Raw genomic sequence first — 11950 nt, forward strand, 5'->3', positions numbered from 1 at the left:
AGTTTCACATGCCCAATGATTTTATGATCACAGTGGATACAGAGAGGTGAAGCTCTTGCATCTATGAGTTATACCAACTTCAGTTCCTATCCTCTTTATGGAACATCTCTGAATGTAACCTTTTGTCTCTGGCTATAAAGTGGGATTCTGTGAATTACAATTTAGGGTCTGCTGCGGTCTAGATGTTTGTCTGCCAAAGGTTACTGTGTTGGAAGTTTAGTCCCAGTGTGGTGGTATGAGGTAGTGGATCCTTTAAGAGGTGGTGTCTAGTGGGAAATGGTCAGGTTATGGGGGCACCACAACTGGAAGAGACTAATCTACTTGTAGCAGAAATTGAGTAGTTTCTGGGAGAAATGGGTTGTTAGAGTCTGTAAACAAGTCAAAAATAACACCTGGCATTTTGCCAGGGGAATGTTAGAGTTCGTAAACAAGTCTGGATGGTGCCTGGCAAAATGCCTGAGGGAGTGGTTTGAGAAGTAACAAAAACAAGCCATTAAGTGTGGAGATTCCTTATTGGTTGACTGATGTATCTAGTTTATGCTAATTAGATAAGCTGTGTGGAATGTATAAATACTGCTCCTGTCCTGCAATAAAGGGCTCCTACTCCTGCTGTATCAACATACACAAGTTATTCGTCACCCCCCGGTTATTTTGCTGCAGCCAGCCGGACTGCGGCAATGGGTTGTTACAAAGTAAGCTCAGCTTTCCTTGGCTCATGTTTTTCCTTCTTCATACAGGTGCCCCTTCTACATGTAGCCAGTTCCCTGTCACCTTTTGTAACATATTGTAACACAGCTAAGAGGCCCTCACCAGACTCTGGTCTCATGTTTATGATTTTGTAGCCACGAGAATTATAAGCTAAGTATGCATCTTTTCTTTATAAAGTAAACAGCCTCGGGTATTTTGTTATAGCAACAGAGAGAAAACAGACTAAGAAGGGGCATTGTAATATTTTCTGAAAGGGAACAGAGAAAGTAGAAACAGAACAGAATGTAGAAACAAAGAAAAGTGTTCTAACATATTCATCTGTGTGCCAGTCCATTAAAAATACATTAGCTGACAGGATTTCTTGCATGTCTGGACAAATATAAAGCTCTCTTACCCACAAAAGGAGACAATCGTGTGAACTTCTGACTGCATGAAACCTCTAGTCTGAATCTTCTTGTCCCTGAACACTGCTCCATTTGCCTCAGAATTAGCATCCTCAGAATGCAGACACAGTAGCAGGCAGAAGTGTCAGAAAATATAATGATACAATTTCTCCCAGTTGTACTATTTACTTTCTAAGTACTTGCTTTGGTCTAAGAACTATTCTAGGAGACTTAGATGATTGAACAAGTGATTCTGGAATTGCAGGTTCTGTTAATATCCTCACTTTGCAGATGAGGACATCGAGGCTTACAGCACAGAGCTGAGATGCACGCTTTTAAAATTTTTTTTTCTTTTTTTAGTTGTAGATAGACACAGTACTTTTATTTTATTTATTTACTTTTATGTGGTGCTGAGGTTTGAACCAGTACCTCACATAGTAGGTAAGTGCTCTACCACTGAGCCACGACTCCAGCCCTGAGATGTGCTTTTGAAACTAAGTCTTCCCGACTCTAAGACCTGCCTTGTTACCCATTCTTTTCCCCCTGCTTAGGGCTACACATCCTGTAACACCACCGCAATGAGTGACACATTGTTCTGACACGTCACTTGCATGTCAGAAGGATACCTTAAAGCAAAGCAAGCTTTAGAAACAGATTTCAGATGGTAGATTTTAACAATCCTGGGAGCTTGAAGCTCTTAATAAAAATTATTGGGTACTTTTCTTAAGATTCAACAATTTACCTATCTCTGATAATATTAACAGGAATTTTTCTAAATAAAAATTCTGTGTAACAGGAAGATGCTTTTCAATTTTTAGAAACTTCTAAATTTAGAAAGCAATGATACAACTTAATATGCAGTGTGATGGTAATGGTTAGAAGGATGTAATCTTTAAATATGCATTTTTCTCCATGTAAAAATTATTTATCCTAAATAGGGTTTAAAAACATGTTCTGTTAATAACTCCAATATAATTTTAAAGGATAATTCAGTGATGATGAGTTAAATAGATTTCAAAATTAAAAGCAGTGAAAAATGGTTTTATTTTACATAAACATTATTTTTATATGGAATTATATAACTTTGTGGAATATGGATGGGCTAGAAGAGCTAATCTAATCGAGCCTTTTTGTTTTATAGCTGCAATTAAAGAGGAAGAAACATAGCCAAGTTCTTTAACAGGGCAGGTTTAGAGTCACACAGACCCAAGTTCATGTCCCTGCTCGGCCTCTTAGCAGGTCTTCAGGTGCCATTCATGGGTCACAGAGGCAATTCTTTCTTTCTTTTTCTTTTTTTAAAAATATTTTTTAGTTGTAGATGGACACAACACCTTTATTTATTTATCTTTATGTGGTGCTGAGGATCGAACCCAGGACCTCACACGTGCTAGGCGAGCGCCCTACCACTGAGCCACAACCCCAGCCCTATAGAGGCGATTCTTAAAAGTGCCCTGCTTACAAAGCAGGAATGCTATAAATTGCGACTATAAATAAAGGACTCTACGACCTGGGAGCCCTGTGTAATATTTTCCTCCCACTTACTAAAGCATCTCATTTGCACGGGGCTCACCTTTCATCCCACTTGCTCAATCCTCCTCGTGAAGCCTTGGGAACTTCTGCACTACAGTTCCATTTTGACAGTGCTACCCTTTACACATGCAGAGAAAGGTATCCCCACGACATCTGCCCACATACTACGTGTTTTCCCTTCAGATGTCTTTAAAATGACCCAAGTTTTTCATCCGACCTCCCAGTTGGGAAATAACGAGAGTTTCTGCTTACATGGCTCTGCGTGTCCCCATAGAACACAGCAAAGCTAACTGGTCCTTTGGGGGTGCTAAACCTTACTTGTCATCCTCACTGCTCGGAACCCTCAGCTGCAATAACAAGCCAAAGAAATCCAGTAAATTGCTACTCTGCTGTTCTCGGTGTTTCTGTTATGGGCCGACGACTTAATGGGTAGGTAGATTCCATAACTCATGTTCAAGGAGTGAATGTAGATTCCACGAGTGTCCTGGAGACTCTCAGGATGTGGCTGAAGCCCCGCGTAACTCTCACTCATGATCCTGGAAATCACTGAGGATGAAAAGATTCTTGAGCAGAGCCAGGCACTGTGGTGCATGCCTGTCATCCCACAAGGCAGGAGGGTCGTAAGTTCAAGGTCAGCCAGGAACTTAGTGACTATCTCAAAATACAATTAAAAAGGTCTGGGCGTGTGGCTCAGGGGTAGAAGACCATAGTCCAATTCCCAGTGTTGCGAAAACAAACAAGAAACCTTGAGTAGTGCTGTAGCTTCTCAGTTTTCCTTCCCCTAAGAAAACACTCCACTAGGCAGGAGAAATGAGAGGTCAACACACCCTTTAGGCCTTAAGAGAAGGCTCTCTCCAAAACTGAAGTTGATGTGCAAGTTTCGTTACAGAAACAAACAAGCACACACTCAACAGTATGCAATCTCTCTGTTTTATGTTTGTACACATGCGTGTGCATGCGTCTATACCCTGGTTGTCCTTCTCTGGTAGGAACATTAAATACCTCTGCCAAAGCAAAATGGAGAACAGAGAACGGTGACACTGTTGCATCTTTTCCGAATTCATTCTTTCCGCATGTTCTGGGTCTTCTCGTTTTCTAACCCTAGCATCATATGAAAGTTTCTTCCAGGTTGAGCATTTTATTAATGCTGCTCAGATCAGCTTAACACCCAAGATGGAGGACCTGATCTGTCGGGGAACCCAGCTTAAATTTCCCTGCTTGCTACTTTTTAATGGCTGCCTGCCAGGTCCTTGCTGTCTCTGGTAACCCAGAAGCTACAAGGCTGAATCACTGTCATCTTCTGTTCTGCTCGGACTCCACAGTCCAGGAGGCAGCCCCAGCTCCAGTCTTTTACTTAGATGTGTGAACTAGAAAAGTTCAACTTTTTTTTTTTTTTTGGTATTAGGGATTGAACTCAGGTACACTCAACCACTGAGTCCCATCCCCAGCCCGATTTTGTATTTTATTTAGAGACAGGATCTCACTGAGTTGCTTAGCACCTCACCATGGCTGAGGCTGGCTTTGAACTCTTGATCCTCCTGTCTCAGCCTCCCAAGTCGCTGGGATGACAGGCATGTGCCACCGTACCTGGTACCATCCTTCAACCTTAATCAATAAACTGTGACTTGTTCATGGTCAGTTTGACCTTCTTCATGACCCTGGTCCCTTATTAGAAGAAACAGTGATAATCCTGGTATCTCAGAATATTGCAGATCAAATGAGATACTTAAGACTTTTACAAAGCTTAAAGTTCTGAGACCTGAGACGTCTGTAGCTAAGTCAACTTAGCCTCATTTTCCCATTATGCGGCTTGTGCTGTCCTCTCCTCTTCACTCAAGGCCCACTGAATTCAGACCGAGTCCTACGAGCAATGAACAACTCTGACCCAGGTTTATAGTTGTGTGTGGTGGTGGTGGTGGGCGGGAGCTGGTACTGGGCATTTAACTCAAGAGCACTCTACCACTAAGCCACACCCCAAAGCCTTTTTATTTATTTAGATATAGGTTCTCCCTAAGTGGCCAAAGTGTAGCCTCAAACTTGAAATCCCTGGTTCAAATCCTCTGTTCACATCAGCTTGGGAGGTTGAGACAGGAGGATCACAGAGTCCAAAGCCAGCCTCAGGAAAAGCAAGGTGCTAAGCCACTCAGTGAGACCCTGTCTCTAAATAAAATTCAAAATAGGGCTGGGGAGGTGGCTCAGTGGTTGAGTGCCCCTGAGTTCAATCCCTGGTACCCCCAACCCCTCCACTCAAATATCTTCTGTTGAGAGTACCTTTTTTTATTCTGCACACTCAATAAATATTTGTAAAAGAACACACGGATTGGGGAAACAAATGCTTATGGTGGATTTAATTACAAGCTGCAGAAAAATCAAGCCAACTTTAGTTTTAGTGCCTTCTCTAATGCCTAGCACATAGCAGGTGGCGTTCAATATATATTTATTGGGTGAACAAATGTTTAGTGAGCATAAATAGCTTCCTGTATCCCCAGAAAAGTTCTTTCCCCCGGGAGGGCCCAGATGAGGTGGTAGGGAACTGTCAATATTAGGGAGAGAACATTTTAAAAAGAGCAACAACAAAATCTCTTAGCTGCAGAACTAGAAAGGAGAAAAATCACCTTGCAGAAAAGGTGGGGGTTGTCCCCTGGACCTTTAAGCTCTCTATGCAATCATAACGTTAGGACAAAAATCAAATTCTTTGCAACGGTAATGTTAGAAACATCTACCAACTTTCCTGGACCCTTCACGACTCAACTCTGATAGGAACAGGAAGCCTCAGGAGGGTTGCAGGACATCTGGAAGGTCACACATTCAGTCATTAGTGTCAGAGCTGGGAACAGCCTGAACATCCCTGACTCTCTGTACAGGGCTTGATTACAATGAGTATTAGGGATGCAAATTAAGACTTATTACTATTGTGAAATAACAATGCAGGTTAATGATATTCTTTATTGCCATGCTAACATATTTTTTTTCCTAGAGGAGAAAATTATAGGCATGAAACCAATTAAGCCACCTTTCTTTCTTTGTAAAGCTTTTTCAATATTCCTAAATGAAGATTCTCTCATTGTGCTTACTGCTTAATAGGACAAACTGATTTTTGTTTCGGGGGGTGGGGAGGTCTCCTAGGTCTCACTGAGATAGATGCTGTTCAGGTCTCCCTGTCTGAATTGAAAATGACTCTGCTAATCCATTATCCCACAAAGGACAGTCATAAACAGTAAGAGCAAATATTTTGAAATGAATATTTAATGGACATTCTCCTGCAGAGGTTAGGCATTGTTGGAAATACCTCCCTTGGAAATCTCTGTTAGGCAAAGGCTGGTGATTGCCCTTTCCTGGATGCTCCTGGAGGAAGATTCTCCTCCCATAATTGAGAAGGTAGCTCCAGAACAATGGCACATTCATCGCTGTGCTCTTCCAACTTTCAGTAGTTGTACTTTTCACTCCCAGGTCGACTAAATTTCTGCCACATAAAAACCTTTCACACAGGAAGATGTCATGTCACATGTACATTGTAAATGTAGCTATGGTAACCGAAAAATGCCACCAGTGTGTCTGCTTCATACACAAATGAGGGGACAGCTGTGGAGACCACATGTCTGCCAGCGGTATAATAGATGTGAGCTAGGACAGCCCGGGTCACCAAATTACAACTCATTTATATTAATCAGAGCTTTCAAATAACATTCCAACCTCTGAGCTATAAAGAGTGCAAATGGAAGGCAATAAGCCACTATAAAAGCAGTTTTCACCGCACAGCTTTCTAAACCGAGTGTCTCACGCTAATATAGTGGCATCTTTAGAGGGGACTCTGAAGTCGAGGTGGACAGGGCCTTTGGTGTGTATCATTGTAAACCTCTCTCCTTTACATTTCAGGGATGATTTTCAGTATATTTGATGTGATGTTCATGTCAGTTGTAGTACTGGAGGTAGTGCTTCTATAAACCTTCTAGCAATCTGCTTATGGTAGTCAGTTAGTCCTTCCAACCTTATTAGCCCATGCCTACTGGGTTATAATTGAGAAATCTGAAGGCTGGCAATTCAGAAAATGATCCAAGTTCTATGACTAGGTAATATAGCTTGCTTACCAACCAAATAAAATTGCAAATAACATCCTTATTTTGCTAGAGCTTTTGAAAACATATAAAAAGTTAAAAATAGAGGAGCATGCAATCCTGCATAGTATTTCCTTTAAAAAACACTGAAACATATTATTATATATATTATACACACGTGTGTGTATACACACACACACACACACACACACATATATCCATGGATTATAATGCAATGTCAATAACCACTTGTGACCTTATCTGTTTTTAGAAATGTGGAGGCTATAGCCTAACATATCCATTAAGTAGATAATTGGTTATATTCTGAAACAAGAAAAATTTAAAAGAAAACTTCACTTTAGAATACCTTTTAGAAGAAATGATTCCTTTGGTCACTAAAATATTGAGTTTTACAGCTAGAGTTTTAAGTTTAGTCTCTCTTCTGAACTTTGGCCAAAACAAGAGAGAATACATGTTTTCTGACTTCGTCTATATAATTATAATTTCATCCTGAATAAAATATTAATCAAAGCTCTATTCATGAGTTAAAGATACTTCCATTGTTCCCAGAAACCAAAATATGCTTCTAAAATGGAATTTGCTTTATCTTCGGATTGGCTTAACCCAAAATAGAAGATCTGCATAATAACTCTAAAAAATTAAATACAATATTTGAGCAACCTTACATTAGTGCTCAAATGAATCACCCAGATAACTATTATTTTGCAGCTTAAAAATGAACTTAAAGAAAGCATTGTAGAAATCTCGTAAAAATGACATTCAAATCCTATAATTTGCCATATTTTATTTGTAGCTTATGGCTTATTTAAGGTGGTATTAAAAACCTACAGTTCTGATTATTTATAATTTCTTATAGTCAGTTGGCTTGGGGAAAGTAGCAATATAACTCTGTAGAGGCAGATTTTTAGAAAATATTTGATGTACTCCCTTGTGTATTTCTGCTAAAGAATATATGGTGATTCTCTGGCCATTCAAGTCAAGAATTCAGGGTTAGCAGCGTCTGACCAGAGACAGATGAATGGTGGCGTTTCCCCTTGCTTTATTTTAGAATTTCAAACACTAACCAGAGCCACCTGTGATTATGCTTCAGAGGCACAGGCTGCAGTTGGATCTGGCCTGAGATTCCTTTATGTAGCAGAGTGATTCTTTCTAATAATTAACTACTTTTATTGACCAAGGAATGAACTCCCTAATCTTTCCTTTCATTCGACTTCCACAATAAAGATCTCACAAAGACAGGATAATAGCCAAAGACAAAGATTCACAAATATGAAGCTTTGGTATTTTGTTTCAAGAAAATACCTAGATGATAACTTTACAACAAAAAGGTATGCAGTCTTAGTTTAGAAATGCTGTTTTTATTTTATAGTTATCCTTCAACTCCATCAGGAAGACAGAATCCCAGGTTTAAGAGTCACATAAGAGTTTATTACAATGATTTGTTACTTTCTGACTTCTATATAGCTCCAAGACAGAAAATGCAAACTTGGCTATAACATTTTCTTACTGAAATGAGACTCAATTCATTTTCTTTTTCCCTCATGGCACATCCTGCATTATGTGTTAAAGGCACTGAACCAGCAAAAATAACTTCAGGAAATACAAAATAGAAGACCAACATCTGTTGTCCACCCCTCCTCCCAATCACTGAGCCCTCCAAAACAATGTTATCTTTTTTTTTTTTTTTGGTGGTATTTTAATGTCCCTTTCAGTGAATATATAGAAAACAGGGGCAAATGCTGTTCAGTGAATAGGGTCTTTTTCCCTTCAACAGTGTTTGAGACTGACAAAAGAAGAGGCCACTGGTGCTGGTGTGTCAGGAGGTAGAATTGCTGGCCTCACGTGTGGCCCACAGGGCCTTTTGTTCCTGGGTCACACAATGCCAGGAGGTGAACTGTGCAGTGTGGTTGGTTGATCAGCTAAGGTTAGATCAGGCAGGAAGGCCCTTGCTTTGGGGGTTCATTGCATGATTGCCTCCCTATTTGTTGTTCTCTGCTGTGACCCCAAATCCACTCCTGTTACTAGGAACGGCACTCGTACAAGTTTAGTGCCTTAAGGACCCAAATTGTGACAGAACAGCAGACACTGTAGTGAGACCTTCCTGTTGGTTGGTCTGGGACAACTATCTTCTCTTCAACTACTTATCTCTGAGGATGGGGAACAAGTATGAGCACAAAGTCCTATTTTTCAAAGAAAAGGAAAAGAAACTCCAAAAGTTGAAAAGTCAATTCAAGAATCACTTCAAAGCCACCGAAAGTGGATTCAAGTTATTCTCTGCTTCATGGAAACAATTTCCTTAACTAGCTCAGAATATCCAGCTCGAATGTTGGACAAATACATACAGCCAGGTAAAGAGCAAACAGACTTTGGGCTTTCCAAAATAATACCACTCAAAGAATTTGGCTCTAACATAAAGGTGTCAACAAGCCATGGAATTCCCAAACAGAAAAATTCACACTGCCCCTTTATACCATTTTCTTAAGGTCTATTGTTAACTGAAGGCTCCTTGTCTGTTCAAATTCCTTCGTGTGAATGGATGAGGCCAGACATCTGCCAGGATCTGCTCACATTTGCATGCAAATCAGAGACTTGGGGACACACATGGCCCTGGAGCCAATAACACCACTTTTCCCTCTAGATTTATAAGGATCAAAGTATGAATCTTCCTGAACTTTCCACTCCTCTGCTCCTAGCTTTGACAATGATTAATGATCATATCTGAGTAATAATCATCATCATCCAGACTCTGGTGGCAAAGCAAATTAACAAAACAAAACAACAACATATTGTCCCGCAGGAAAGCCTACACGCAAAAACTCAAGTCCTCAGTACCTGCTCCCTTGCCTAATTTGAATTCCGGTTTTATTATTCGGGTCAAGGAATGAAAATACTAATGATGGGATAGGATATAGAGTCCATATTCCGGATTTTTTGCACTTTGCCTGTGTGGTTCCAGGGTCTCAAAGCCATTTCTCTTCCTCCTCTCACTCACTCGCACTGTTCTTGGCGCTGGGGCTACAGAGGTGAATATGGCAAACAAGGATCTCCCCAAGTCTGTGGGTCCTAGTATCCACGCCTGCTCTCTCGCAGCCGTCCCAGGACAGACTTTCCCACCTGCCCTGGGTGCGGGGCGCCCTTTAAGCTGCTGGACTTTTCCACCCAGCCCCAGCTTGCTAGGCAGGAACTCCCTCCGCAGGAGGCGGTCACCGCGGGATCCTAGGAAGCGCGGCGTGAGTCCAGCGGCTGCCCACACCCCTCTGCACGCAGCACAAAGGACACTCGCTGGCAAACTTTCCCCGCTTCTGACCCTGACCGAGCCGGGAACCCCGCGCCGGTTCCGATCCTGGAGGGGACCAGGACTTCCCTGACATTTCAGCATCCCTGGCGAGCTTCCTGAGGCTGCCACCCCTTCTGGACTCAGAATGTACAGGGGGAGGGTTTTCCCCCGTTAGATTGCCGGGTAGTTGAGCACCTTCTTCCTAACGCTGACTTCAATACCCCAACTGCTTTGTGAATGACGCCCCTTGCCCCTTTCTCACAGCGACAAGGACATCGCAAGACCTCTTTCCTCTTGTCTTTACCCATGATCAGCCACCTTCCTTTCCCTTCTCTTGGCCCCCTTTCCGCGCTCCGCTCGGGTCCCAGCTGCCTTCCCCAATTCACACCCCAATTCCATTCCTCCTCCTTCCCATTCCCGGGCACCACCCTCCCCCCGGCGGGTCCCCGAAATCCACCGGTTGGGCTCCGGCCACCGCCTTTTGCCCATTTCAGTCTGGCCTCGCTACCCCGGGTTTCGCTGTTGGTGATGTTCGGTTTTGTTTTAGGAGGGGAAAATAACTAGAATCTCGTTTCCCGACTTCGTCATTTTCCATATCTCCACGAGCCGCGCCCCCTCATCCCCCTTAGGCCCGCGATCTTATCCCAGGGTCCCCCAGACCTTCTGGGGTCCGCCACGCTGACAAGTTTGCCCCGACTTCCCCCCGGCTGCCTCCCACACCTCCCGCTGCGGCCCGGTTGGGTAGTGCACTTACCCCAAGGCCCGGCCGGCGGGGGTGTTGGGGTGCGCACGGGCCGGGCACCCACGGCGACAGCAGCAGCGGCAGGAGGAGAAAGAGGAGGCGGATCCGCTGAGCGGCGCCTCCCTCCCAGCCCGCAGCGCGCACCGGCTCCTCGGGGGACCCCCGGCAGAGCACCGAGACCCGAGGCGAGGCAGCTACGGGAGCAACAGCTGCTGCGCGGGGCTGGGCTAAATCCGGCTCTTGGGGGGCCGGGGTAGGAGCGAGCGGGGTTGGGAAGGAACGCGAGAGAACTGGGTGCAGAGGGCAGGGTGGCGAGCGGGCTGGTCCGAGGAGGGCGCCCCAGGCGCCTAGGGATGCCGCCGCCCGGGCTGACGCCGCCGGCCTCTCTCCCCGCCCGGCAGGCGCTGCAGCCGCGGGCGCACGGGCCTCGCCTCGCTCACCGGCTCGCTGCCGGCGCCCTCGGTGCGCCGCGCTTTGTGCTCCCCGCAGCCGGCGTGCACCTGGTGTAAGCAAAAGCGGTCAGCTGATGGGCTGTGCGCCGATTGGCTGCTCTGCCGAGTCCTCCCCTCCTTCCCGACCCCCTTCCCGGCCTCCCACACCCGCCCTCGGCTCAGCCCCGTGCTGGGGCACCATCTGTAGCCGGCCCAACAAAGGCGCAGCGCGACCGGCCTCGGGTGGCCGGGCTGCGCGCTGTGCAGCCGCCGCCACCGCGGCTGCAGGGAGCCACGGGCTGCCGCATTTTGTCTAGGGGACGACAGGCTGCGACCGGGTTAGGGAAGCGAACGAAGCACACTGCCGTTTCTTAGCAAAAAGGGGGAAAAAATGTAGAGAAAATGAGCGTGTAAAAAGGCCAGCCGGGCACCATGGGGCTACTACCTCTCTGCACAACGTCGAACTCGGGCTCAGGGGCTGAGAGGCAGACCAAATTTCAGCCCGAGATAGAGTCAAGTTTCAATATAAAATCAGACCCTTCGTTTTAAAATGTGGGGTGATTCCGTGGGCAGGGTGTACAAGCCCGGGTGGGGCGTGCCTGCGGTGGTGGACCTGGTCCTTGTCCTTGTCGCGGAAAGTAGTATTTGGACACTTAATGTGAATGGTGAATCCACTTCCCATTTAAGGAGGCTTTCAGCAAACGTATATGAAACTTCGAAATTGCAGCTTTCTGATTTGTGATGTATGAAAGTTGTGTTCAAATTCACCGGGGGAATAAAAATGCAGCGAGAGGTGTCTGAGA

The 11950-nt window shown here is 44.6% G+C and overlaps 1 protein-coding gene across 1 annotated transcript in view; it reads right to left on the minus strand.

Annotated features, from left to right (window-relative positions):
* The window catches only part of Lrrn1 (leucine rich repeat neuronal 1), a 37739-nt gene extending 26573 nt beyond the window's left edge, over positions 1 to 11166 (minus strand). Inside the window, exon 1 of the mRNA XM_046425491.2 lies at positions 10729 to 11166. The gene's annotated coding sequence lies outside the window, so the exon portion shown is untranslated. The remainder of the gene's footprint in view (positions 1 to 10728) is intronic.
* Positions 11167 to 11950: the final 784 nt, after the last annotated feature.

This window comes from Marmota monax, unplaced genomic scaffold (assembly GCF_021218885.2).
Source record: "Marmota monax isolate L192 unplaced genomic scaffold, Marmota_monax_Labrador192_F-V1.1 WCK01_AAM20220418_F8-fsc00028, whole genome shotgun sequence".
Taxonomy (NCBI): domain Eukaryota; kingdom Metazoa; phylum Chordata; class Mammalia; order Rodentia; family Sciuridae; genus Marmota; species Marmota monax.